This window comes from Haemaphysalis longicornis, unplaced genomic scaffold (assembly GCF_048455015.1).
Source record: "Haemaphysalis longicornis isolate Haplotype H1 unplaced genomic scaffold, Haemaphysalis longicornis Haplotype H1 scaffold_4, whole genome shotgun sequence".
NCBI classification, from domain to species: Eukaryota; Metazoa; Arthropoda; class Arachnida; order Ixodida; family Ixodidae; genus Haemaphysalis; species Haemaphysalis longicornis.
In genome coordinates, this window is record NW_027526361.1 from 199,422,513 (window position 1) to 199,435,843 (window position 13,331).

Consider the following 13,331-nt stretch of genomic DNA (forward strand, 5'->3'; position numbering starts at 1 on the left):
ATAAGTGCCCACTCAAACTAATATAAGTGGAAGATACGGATTTATTGTTGATGGTGTCCCTGAAGGCCTTCGCAAGCGGACACGGATGCATTGGAATTAACAACATGAAAATTTCTCCCGATTTTGAACACGCTGCAGATAGAAACCATAAAGAATACCCCATGATACGTTGCCAGGGAATATGCGTTCTAAATTAAGTTATTGTAAATGCAAAAAGATAATTTAAGGAGATGGGCAGTACCTAACGCAAACTGATAGTATATACGGACAACTTTACATTAAATTGAGGGCAGTAGTTAGAAGAGAACATGATGGGCCTTGGGAACTGCAGACTATGCAAAATATTGCGTGGTGCTGTCTGGCGAATGGTAAAAATATCTTCGGATGCAAGGTAGGGTACCGGGATGGAAAACTAGAAATCACAGTTTTGAGGCCCCGGAACCGGTTCGGAACGGTTCCTTCAATTCGTTCCGGTTCGGGTTCAGTTCCAAAATGGCGGAAAAAATATGGTTCCGGTTCAGTTCCGGTTCCGGGCAAAAATTCGGGTTCGGTTCCGGTTTTCGGTTCGCTTCCGGTTCCGGTTCGACACCCTGGCTGTGATCGAACGTATGTTGTGTAAGCTAGTTTGCGAATGTCAGATGGAGCATGACGCAAATTTCGACGCAAGAAACTTAATGACCTGGAAGCGTTGGCGCAGATGACGTCGATGTGGTTACTCCAGGAAAGGCCTTCTGTGAATGTAACACCTAAGTATTTGCAGGATGAAACGTGGTTAAGGTGGCTGCTATTAATGTGATAGTTGAAAATGGATTTTGCACGCTTACGGGTAAATGAGACAACATTGCACTTTGAGATGTTTAGTGATATTAACCATGTGTTACACCAATTAGAAATTATGTTCAGGTCACTTTGAAGGGACAGGTGATCATTAGTACTGCAGATTGATTGGTAGATAATACAGTCATCGGGAAAAATACGCATGCGAGATGATATATTAACCGGCAAGTCATTTATGTATATTAGAAAAAGCAAGGGGCCAAGAACACTTCCCTGTGGTACACCGGAGGTAACGTAACATGTGGGAGAAATTAAATTATTAACAGCTGTAAACTGTTGTCTTAGTGAAAGAAATTTGCGAATCCATGAAAGGGTTAGTGAATCTAATCGAAGAGCAGACAATTTAGAAATTAAGCGGCAATGAGGCACACGGTCAAATGCTTTCGAAAAATCTAAAAATATGCAGTCAGTTTGCTGGTTATTGGCCATATTATTATGCAAGTCTATCGTAAATTCAAATAACTGTGCCTCACACGAGAGGCCTTTCCTGAATCCATGTTGGTTAGAAAAAAAGAAGCAGGTAGACTCGAGGTGATTGTACACGTGTGAAGCGATAGTGTGCTCAAGCATTTTGCAACAAATGCACGTGAGTGATATCGGGCGGTAGTTCTCTGGGTAATGCTTATTTCCTGCTTTGAATATGGGTATGACCTTAGCGAGTTTCCAATCGCCTGGTAGCAGTCCAGATGATTTGAATGCCCAAAGATGTGATAAAGAATTTTGCTGGAAACGAAGAGGGTGTTTTTTAGTATTTTAGAATTAATGTTATCTACACCAGAAGATGTAGAAATTTTTAGGTTATTGATCAGAGAAGCGACACCTTCCTCAGTAATTTCAATGGGTTCCATGTATGGCCAGGCATAGTGAGGAAAATGAGGCAATTTAGAATAATCTTCCTGCATAAACACAGATGAAAAGAATGAATTAAAGGTTGAGGGACAGTCATTTTCAGGTAGCGGGATGTGGTTATCGTCATGCAAAGTTATTGTGTTATTATCATGGTCAGGTGATATTACTCGCCAGAACTTTTTTGGTTTTGATATCAGCAGTGATGGGAGGTCATGGGAAAAGTACTTTTTCTTTGCTGAGTCTAATGCGCGGCAGTAAGTATCAAGATAATCCCGGTAATTTTGCCAAGCAGCTGGAGTATGGGTGAGCTTCGCGCGTTTATAGAGGAGTTTCTTTTTGTTCCTCATTCTTTTTAGTGTTTTAGTAAACCAGGGATTAGATTTATCATTAGTTATTGAGATCAGGGGGACATACTGGTTGATAAGGGTAGACATCTTGTTTTTAAATTTCAGCCAGTTATCTTGAACCCTTCTGCTGTAAAAAGATGGTAGTATTATTTGGTTAAAGAATATATCCAGCTCTTCATTAATTTTAGTGAAGTCTGCTCTGTTATAGTCATGAATTTGTTTTGTTTCAACACCGGAAAACGGCACCGGAAGTTGAATTGATGCCTGCAGTAATTGGTGATCACTAAATCCGTCGATGTGCAATACAGTGTGAAGGGATTCCGGTGCATTTGTTAGTATTAGATCTAATATGTTGTTTCCGCGAGTTGGCTGGTTAATGACCTGCGAGAAGTTGAAATCAAGAGTTAAAGTAATGAACTGTTCGTAGATGCCACAAGGAGAGGATAATTGTTCCCAGTCGATTAGCGGAAAGTTAAAGTCACCAAAGAGTTAAATTGTGTTTGTACCACTTGTTTGAATTGCTTCGGTGATGCTGTCTTGCAGTTGGGAAACAAAAGAACTGCATGAGTCAGGTGGTCTGTAGCAAACTCCGGTTAGTATTTTGACGGAATTAACCACTACGACAACCCATACAATTTCCAAAGCGGAAGCAGAGCTGACTAAATACGAAGTTAATGTTTTTTTAACACCAAGAAGGACGCCACCACCTCTTCTGTCATTGCGATCTTTACGGTAAATATTGTAAGAATTGTGATCAGGAAGAATTTCATTATCGTTAACATCGGGATGCAACCAAGTTTCAGTAAAGGCGAGAAGATCAGAGGTCTTATCATCTATGAAGGAACCAACAAGGTCGCGTTTAGGTATTATGCTTCGTATGTTACTAAAAGATAATGATAACATGGACGGGGGGGTGAGAGGTAGCTTAGTTGCCTGGCGCACGCTCATTGTGCGGCGCCTAGCTTTGAGCTATCTTTTCGACAAAACGATGGTGCTGGTGATAGGGTCATAAATGTAAGTCTTGTTATCGATTAGAAGCTTGTCTACTGCAAGTTTGAAAGACACGTTTAGTGGCTTAGCGAAGTCCAATAACTTTTTTCGGATTAGTCGCGTAGCTGGCGAGAAATCTTTCCCAATTGATTGCTGTGTACCCTTTAGCTTGTGCGCCGATGAGAGTATAGTTTGCTTGTCTTTACAAAATGTTAGTTTGGCGATAATGGGTCTGTTCTTCCCTTCCACGTACTTGCCCAGCCTGTGTACTCGCTCAAACTGTGCACTGTTGGTTGAAATTTGTAGCTTCTCTGAGCAGAATTTAATTACTTTAAGTTCAGATGCTGCCCACTTTTCTTTTTGGTCGTCTTCAATCCCAAAGAACAAAAGATTTGATCTCCGGAGTCTATTTTCGGCGTCCTCACACCTGGACGTAATGGCTGCAAGTTGTTGTGAAATGTCGCTCGAGGGAGCTACTGCGTTGCCTGGTTCAGCTGCACTTCTCGAGGCGATGCTTGACTCCAACGCCGCTACCTTCGTTGTCAAGTCGCATAAGGCAATGTTGGGCACGTTCGTCTCGGGCACAATATTCGTACCTATGCTTGATTCTAATGCTGCAACCTTCGCTGTCAAGTTACCAATAGTGATGTCGCAGGCTGCTTGTTTTTCTTTAAGAATTTTTAGGTCAGCCAACAGAACTGCCTGAGTCGTCTCTAGCGCTTGAATTGCTTCAAGCGCTGAAACCAGTGTGTGTGATGATTCAGCCCCCGACCTTGTCATCGTTGGCCCCGGGTTTGACTCAACATCACCAGAAATCATGAGTAGCAAACTGAATAAACGCGAACACAAGGAATGTCAAGGCGCCAAGGATCGCTTCAGCACTTCAATCGACTCAGTTGGGCACGACACCGCTATCACACAGCGACTACTACTACTAAAGCATGAAGTACCGCGGAGGTAACTAACCTGCAAGAGCAGCGGGTAAGTCGCGTGCATACTGGATGCGGTGCCGTGCCCGAGGCGGACGATGCGTCGGTCAGTTATATGTCCCGCGCCGGTCGTGTTGAGCGCTGTCGTCATCCATCCGGGTTGCCAGCTGCGGAATGGCGTTGCGTCCAATCTCGGCGGGGGAACGTCGCAAATCGGTGAACGTACAGGCACAGGTGGATCGACGGGAATCAGTTGACTGGAATCCGTCCACCAGGAGCAAGTGGCGCATATCATAACCTGCAAGAGCAGCGGGTAAGTCGCGTGCATACTGGATGCGGTGCCGTGCCCGAGGCGGACGATGCGTCGGTCAGTTATATGCCCCGCGCCGGTCTTGTTGAGCGCTGTCGTCATCCATCCGGGTTGCCAGCTGCGGAATGGCGTTGCGTCCAATCTCGGCGGGGGAACGTCGCAAATCGGTGAACGCACAGGCACAGGTGGATCGACGGGAATCAGTTGACTGGAATCCGTCCACCAGGAGCAAGTGGCGCATATCATAACCTGGAAGAGCAGCGGGTAAATCGCGTGCATACTGGATGCGGTGCCGTGCCCCCGCATATATATATATATATATATATATATATATATATATATATAGATATATATATATATATATATAGATATATACAGAAAGATAAGTCGGCAGTCTACAACGCCAAAGGAGGCATAGGGGTTTGGTTAGGCTCTTTTTTTTAGTACGGTTAATGAAGTTAATATATTTTTTAAAAATATACGGAAGAACGAAAGAAAGAAAAACACGCGCCCAGAGTGGGGACCGAACCCACGCCTTTCGATTAGATCTCTCCTGCCTCCACAGCAGAGTCCCTGGTGGTTCCTGATCCTGCCGGGCTGCCACTCACAGCCCAGCGCCCAAACGCTACCCCTGCGGAGCCCGTGGAGGACGTGGCGACGGACGCTGTTGGGACTGGTTCTGCTTCCAGTCCAGCTCCGTTCGCCCCCACAACACTCGAGGGCGTTGAGAGCACGAACTGTCGGGGCTCCACACAGACCCCGTCCCCTCCTGCACCGCAGGCTCCGACTGAGAAGGCTGAGGCCACCTCAGGGACCATTCCTCGAGGTTTTCGACGGAAGGGTACCAATTCGATGACACCTGAAGTGTCATATGAGGATATGGACACTTTGGCATTTGAACCAGCACCTAAGGAACGAAATGAGCGCCGCAGCACTCTTGGCCGTGGGAAAAAACCAGCTCCTCGCATCACAGGCCCTAAACAAGACTCACTGATCTGAAAAAAAAAAAAAAACTTCGATTTATTATTTCTGACGCATAATTGCTGTTGAGAACATAGTTCAATGGAACTGTAGGGGTCTCATAAAAAACTTAGATGATGTATTGAACTTCTTTATAAACATCAATCTAGTATTGTTTGCCTCCAAGAGACACACCTCAATCACAAGCAAAGTAACTTTCTGAGGCAATACACTGTCTTTAGGAAAGATAGAGATGTCTTTGCTCATTCCTCTGGCGGGGTTGCCATTGTGACCCGAAAATCGATCCCCTCCCAGTCCATTAGACTGCTCACCAGCCTTGAGGCGGTTGCTGTCCGCGTTATCATTTTCGGTCGGCTGATTATCATATGCGCTTTATACATTCCCCCGGATTATCGTCTGTCTACCTCAGAATTCGAGTCCCTGGTGGACCAGCTTCCGGAACCCTTCATCCTAGTCGGAGATTTAAATGCACACAACGAACTCTGGGGCTCTGGGAGAACCGATGCCCGTGGCCGTTTAATTGAACAGTTCTTGGTATCGTCTGGTGCGTGTCTGTTTAACAACAAACAACCAACATACTATAACACCACACATAACACGTACTCACACATAGACTTGGTAATAGGTTCTGCGGTTCTTCTCCCACTCATTGAGTGGCAGGTGGACAAAAACCCGTTAGGGAGTGACCACTTCCCAGTAATCTTGAAGTGCCTAGACAAAGACCCCTACCCTGCAACCTCAAATAAAAGGTTTAAAGAAAGCGCTGCAGACTGGGAGAAATTTAAGCAGAAATCTCAACTCTCGCACACCTCCATAGAACACTTGGGTATTGATGAAGCGTGTAGCCTTGTCACAGCCCATATTCTTGATGCTGCAGAGAAATTCATTCCCCAGACTTCTGGTAGCAAAAGTAACCTAAAGCGACCCTGGTGGAATGAAGAATGTCGACAAGCGCGCCAGGCACAGAACAAGGCGTGGGGCATTCTTCGCAGATATCCAACTGCAGACAACCTTGTAGCATTCAAGCGCGCCAAAGCCATGGGAAGGCGCATTCGGCGTCAGGCCAAAAGCAATAGCTGGAGGTCCTTCTTAAGCTCCATAAATGCCTTCACAGATACGCGAAAGGTTTGGAATAGGATAAGAAAACTAAATGGACAAAGGACATATAACTTACCCCTTGTTAACACCACTGGTGACACCTTAGAGGACCAGGCAAATGCGCTGGCGCAACATTTTGAACACATCTCAAGCTCCTCACATTACACAAGCACATTTATGCACTACAAAAAGTCGGCTGAGCGGAAGTCCATACGTGACCACAAACAATCGAATGACTCCTATAACTGTCCATTCTCTCTTCACGAGCTCATGACTGCGTTGGCCGGTTGCAAGCCTTCTGCGCCAGGTGCTGATAACATTACGTACACCATGATCAAACACCTTCATACAGACACAATTCATACTCTCCTCTTTTTGTTTAACAAGATATGGCGGGTCGGGCACTTTCCTAAGACATGGAAACAAGCTGTGATTGTGCCATTGCTTAAACAGGGAAAGGATCCCTCCTGCGTTTCAAGTTATCGCCCCATTGCCTTGACCAGCTGCTTGTGTAAGCTGTTCGAAAAAATGATTAACAGAAGGTTACTATACTTCCTGGAATACAATGGTATTCTCGACAGCTGCCAGGCAGGGTTTCGGTCGGGCAGGTCAACAATGGACCAACTTGTCGCTTTTGAATCTTATGTGAAAAATGCCTTTGTGAACAAACTTTATTGTATGTCTATATTTTTTGATCTAGAAAAAGCATATGACACTGCTTGGCGCTACGGCATCCTGCGGGACCTAAAATGTTTTGGTATTTGTGGAAATATGCTTAATGCCATTCAAAGCTATTTGTCTGAACGAACATTCAGAGTGAGGGTCGGGGCTGCAGTATCTGCGCTGTATATGCAAGAAAATGGCGTTCCTCAGGGTGGAGTACTGAGTTGCACACTTTTCATAGTTAAAATGAACACCCTCGGAAAAGCTCTGCCCCGTACAATTTCTTACTCCATTTATGTGGATGATGTTCACATCAGTTTCCGGTCCTGTAATCTATCTATTTGTGAGCGGCAGGTACAACTTGCCACAAACAGGCTTGTAAAGTGGACAGAAGAAAATGGCTTTAAGCTAAATCCTCAAAAGAGCACATGCATCCTGTTTTCGAAGAGGCGTGGTATTCACCCTCAGCCCACCGTCCTGCTCAATGGAGTAGTTGTGCCTGTGAAAAAGGAGCACAAGTTTTTAGGCATTCTGCTAGATGAAAAGCTGTCATTTATTCCTCATATAAAGCTACTCAAAATAAAATGTATAGAGGCGATGAATATCCTAAAAGTCCTATCCCACCACTCCTACGGCGCAGATAAGCTGTGCCTGCTACGTCTCTACAACAGTTTAGTGAAGTCGCGGTTGGACTATGGGAGCGTAGTATACGGGTCAGCTTGGAAAACCGCTTTAAAAATGCTTGACCCTGTTCTGCACCTGGGGCTTCGCCTTTCGTCTGGAGCCTTCCGAACAAGTCCTGCGCAAAGCCTATACGTGGAATGTGATCAGTGGTGCCTGGAAGACCAGCGCTTATACACAGACCTATTGTATGCTGTGAAGACAGCCTCTATAAAAAATCATCCTTCCTCACTTATTATCCACGACAGCTCTGCCATGCACTTGTTTCTCAGTCGGCCGTCTTTATCTCTGCCCTTCTCGTTGAGAGTGAAAGTGCAAGCTGAGGAGCTTAGGATTTCTCTTACCGAGACTTACAGAACTTCGATCACAGACCTTGTCGCTCCTTGGGAAATGTCCCCGGTTTCTTGTGATTTATCTTTTCGAGCCATTAACAAAAAAACTGCACCAAGAGAACTCGTCTTACAGCATTTCCTACACCTACGGCATAAATATCCCTACACAACGTTTTACACAGATGCCTCCAAGTCTGCTAATTCTGTGTCATGCGCTGCACATGGCCCAAACTTTGCTATCACAAAGACAATGAACAAAAGTACCAGTATTTTCACAGCAGAGGCACACGGCATTTTAACAACTGTGGAACACATTACACAAAACAGAATACACAGTTCCATTATTTTTACAGACTCCCTAAGCGTAGTACTAGCTCTTCATTCAGGAAAACCAACGAAGAACTTCATTTTAAATCGACTTATAAAGTCCATAATGGCTGCCTACGCTCTAAAACTCACTGTAATAGTTTGCTGGGTACCTGGGCACAGCGGCATTTCGGGCAATGAAATTGCTGACCAGAATGCCGCTGTGGCGGCTCTCCGCAGTGTTGTAGATATTCCACATGTTCCCTACCTAGACATGAAGCAATCAGTTCGGAGTAGGATTCGGAGGCGCTGGCAGTTACATTGGGACACACAAATCGAAAACAAACTACACATTATAAAACCACAAATAGGGAAATACAACACAGACAAACGGAACAGGTTCACAGAAATATCAATATGTAGATTAAGGATAGGTCACACACATGCTACTCACTCATACCTTTTAAACGGAACAGCACCACCTGCTTGTGAGAAGTGCGGACGACGACTTACACTTCTCCACGTATTAACTGAATGTTTGGCATACCATGAAGCAAGGAAACGACACTTCACCGAACTATACACCTACACGATACCCTTACACCCATCTTTGTTTTTATCCGATCAACCCCCGATCAGAAGTGAACGCCTTTTAGCCTACCTCGCTGACATTGGATTTTTAGCACTCATCTCATACCATGTGTGACATCAGGGCCACCCGATGACAGTGAGGGTGGTTCGGAGCGTTTTCATAACAGGTTTCATGGACGTCACTGCCATCGCTGGAGCTAGGGTCATGTTATGATGCCCCCAGCCCTGTCACACTTACAAATCATCATTGTTACCTCTCATCTTAATCATCCTCCCCTTTTAGAGTAAGGGCCCTTTACACCCATCTGTACACTATTTTTTATCAAGTACATCCCCATCATCGCCATGGTATTTTAGCAATAAACGTGAACAAACATTGTCTTGGCGCTCTTTGGCCTCAGACGCCCTTGCGCCAATAAAACGCACATAGTAGTAGTAGTCGATTAGATCTCGAATGCCTTACCAATTCGGCATGTAATATTATGTAACTTTACTCTGATGAAGGCAAGTTCCGTTGCCGCTACGTAAGTAAACATTGTTTGTTATTGTTCTTGCTGTGTATCCGTTGATTGATTGTAGGGTTTAACGCGCCGACGCAACGCAGGCGATGAGGCGCGCCGTAGTGGAGGGCTCCGGATTAATTTTGACCACCTGGGGATCTTTATCGTGCGCCGAAATCTCGTACACACGGGCGTTTTTGCTTTTCGCCTCCAGCAGAAAAGCGGCCGTCGCGGCTGTGTATCCGACTCTTTACTTATACTATATATATATATATACATATATATATATATAAATATATATATATATATATATATATATATATATATATATATATATATATATATATATATATATATATATATATATATAACAGTGCAGGGCTTGGCAGCTGAATAGTATATTAAATTAGAGTCACCACGAAAAAACATAACTTTAATATTGTTATGTTTTTCGTGGTGACTCTAATTTAATGTGTATATATATATATATATATATTGTGAGGACGTTGGGGTTAAGCAGACGGGGTGTGTGACTCGCGGAGGAAGATCACAAGAAAGTTGACGCCATGGTCTTGAACAGGTAACTCAACACTGAATATATTGGAAACGGAACGCGCACACAAGCGAAATAAAAAAATACAAACAGGTCCGACCCACTAGAGTTCGGGAAAGAAGCGGGAAAAAAAAAAATCAATGCCACGCTCACGCTCGGTCCCACAGTGATGGCGCTCAGTCGCCACGGCGTTGACGCCCTCGCTGCAGGGTTTCGGAAGACGGCGGACCAGTCACAGTTCCGCTGAGTCACTCGCCGCTGGCTCCGCTCGCTAGGCCTTGCCTCGGAACTGCGACTCCGAGGGACGTCGCGGCGATCTGACAGCTTCGCGAACGGCGACGTCGGTCTTCCGCGTCACAGGCCCGTCGACATCACCCCGCTGGAGCGACCACGAGCCTCGAACCTTGAAAGCCACGAAAGCCTCGACCCGCCTGCCGGTCGTTTTGGTCCAGCTGCCCTCCGGAACCTCCGCCGCTCGCTCCGCTACCTAGGCCAGCCCTCCATGATGATGCTACTCCCCTCCTGGCACACACCCTCTAATGGAAAATGGCCCGGTCACCATCTTCTTCTTCTTCTCGTGGAACCTGCTCTGCGCCGTCGTCCGGGTTTTTCCCCACTCGTGGGACGCCAGTCATCACATATATATATATGTATATATATATATATATATATATATATATATATATATATATATATATATATATATATATATATATATATTGAGAGAGGAAAGCAGGCAAGCAGGCCTAATGCAGGTCGGTGTTTATTCCGGCAGCCGTTACTCAGCAGCCAGCCAAACCAACGAACTCCGGTGATGATAAGGATCGCGCGAGCCCAGCGATACGATGATGACACCAAACGATGCGTGGGCGAGACGATGCTGATGATAGTGTGTTTGGACACAATAGGGAGAATGACCACTCAAGCAATCATTGTGAAGACAGCGCTCACAATATATATATATATATATATATATATATATATATATATATATATATATATATATATATATATATATATATATATATATATATATATATATATATATATATATATATATATATGTGACGTCCCGCAGATGGATGGTGCAGGGCAGTTGGCCGGAATGGGAGATTAGCCACCAAGAGACGGTGCGGCGCGATAGTGGTGGACGATGAAGAAGAAGTTGTTAATAAAGGTGTTGGTTCGACGGACGCCATGTCTCCTGCGTTACACTAGTCGACAGGATTTACCGTGCAACCCCGCATCATGACAACATCCAAGAAAGCCATCACCATCCCCAAGTACTCGGGAGCAAGCGACGATGTTCCCTTTGACAAGTGGCTCCGACTCTTCGAGGTGAAGACTGCGGCCGCTGCATGGACCGAGCGAGACAAGTTGTGCAATTTCTCCGATTACCTTGAAGGTGAGGCCTTTCGCTGGTACCTTACCGAGGTGTTTCACACTGGCACAGCTTGGGAGGACCTCGTTGCATGCATGACCGAACGGTTCGCAAGCGCCATCGCGGATCCATTCCGTCAGTTCATTCATTGCCGCCTGAAATCGGGCCAGAGCCTCAAGGAGTATTACGATGAAAAAATGTGTCTGGGACGCCTCGCTGAACTAAAGGACGCAAACCTTATATCAGGACTCATCGACGGCCTTCCTGCTGAAATGGAAATGGCTCTTGCCGGGCTTACTCCACCCACCCCAGCAGCGTGGCTTTCAGCTGCGCTTAGAGTAGAGGCTGCTATGAACCGAGCTAAGTCGCACTGTGTTCCACCAGGTCGACACGCACAGATCAATGCACCGAGCGGCAATTCCCATCAGCGTCCGCCTAATACGCCGGGCCGAGCACCCATGTCCGAATGCAGGCATTGCGCCATGGCCGGCTTGCCACGACAGATGCACTGGCACAATGAATGCCCACAACGCGCAAGCATTTCCGCCCTCGCTACCAACCAGGGAAACGAGGAGGGCGACCCAAAGCTATGTTAATTCACTTTGATGCACTCATTAACGGGCACCCAGTCAGCGCTACTCTTGATACCGGAGCCACAATTATCTGTATCAGCGAAGCAGTGCTGACAGCCCTTCGCCTACAAATAATGAGAGATTCATGCATCACTGTAGATCAAGTAACATCATCTACCAAAACTTTGGGTCGCGTCAATATAAAAGTACGAATGGGAAAAATCTCCAAGGAAATAGAAGCGCACGTTCTGCAAGGAATGAAGAGCAATCTACTTCTTGGCTTGGACAGCGCCAGCCTCTTCAACTTGTTTCTAGACCTCGACACCCTGACCCTAAGCCAAGGAAATGATGTCCTCCACTCCCAACGCCCACAAGTCCGTTACGCGGCTGACAAAAACGCTTGTGTACAGGAACCTCAAGCTTCCGATTTGGGCCACCTAAATGAAACTCAGAGGTGTGCACTTAAGCAACTTCTCCACAAGTATGAGAACATTTTTTCCAAATCACAAACTGACATTGGGTGTATCAGTAGCGAGATGCATCGCATTCCCGTCACAAACAACGTCCCCATCCGCAGGGATCCCTATCGATGCTCAGAAGCCGATAGCGTCGAAATGGACAGACAAGTCAGCGACCTTCTCACGCAAGGCGTAATACGGCTGTCTACGTCTCCGTACGCTGCCCCGGCACTTCTGGCAGAGAAAAAGGGAGAAGGGCGCACACGTTTCTGCATAGATTACCGCAAGCTGAACGCAGTGACGGTGCCCGACTACCAACCCATCCCTCGCATTGATGACGTTCTAGACTCTCTCGGGAAATCGACGCACTTTTCAACATTAGACATCACATCGGGTTACTGGCACGTCAAGATGCACCCGGAAGACATTCCGAAAACAGCCTTTGTGACACGTACCGGTCACTACGAATGGCTTGTTATGCCTTTCGGTCTCCGGAACGCCCCAGCCACTTTTGAGCGGGCTGTCAAGTCCATCCTAGCAAAACACCGCTTAGCGCACGTCACGAACTACTTCGATGATATTGTGGTGTATTCTGATACGTTTTCTGACCATCTGAAGCATCTCGACGCCGTTCTAAACGCTTTTAAAAGCGAATGCGTCAGGCTCAAAATGAAGAAATGTCAATTCGCACAAACATCCATTGAGTACCTGGGACACAGGGTTTCAAATGGCGTAGTCACTCCGAAACGAAGCAACGTGGAGGAGATTTTGCGTTCTCCCACACCATCGCGCCCGAAAGAGCTGCAGCGGTTTCTCGGTACCGTGAACGTTTACCGTCGGTACATCGCTCACTTCAGTGAAATTGCCCATCCACTGACGTGCCTCCTCAGCAAAGATGCTACGTGGAACTGGGACTCTGACTGCCAACTGGCTTTCACAAAGCTGAAGAAATG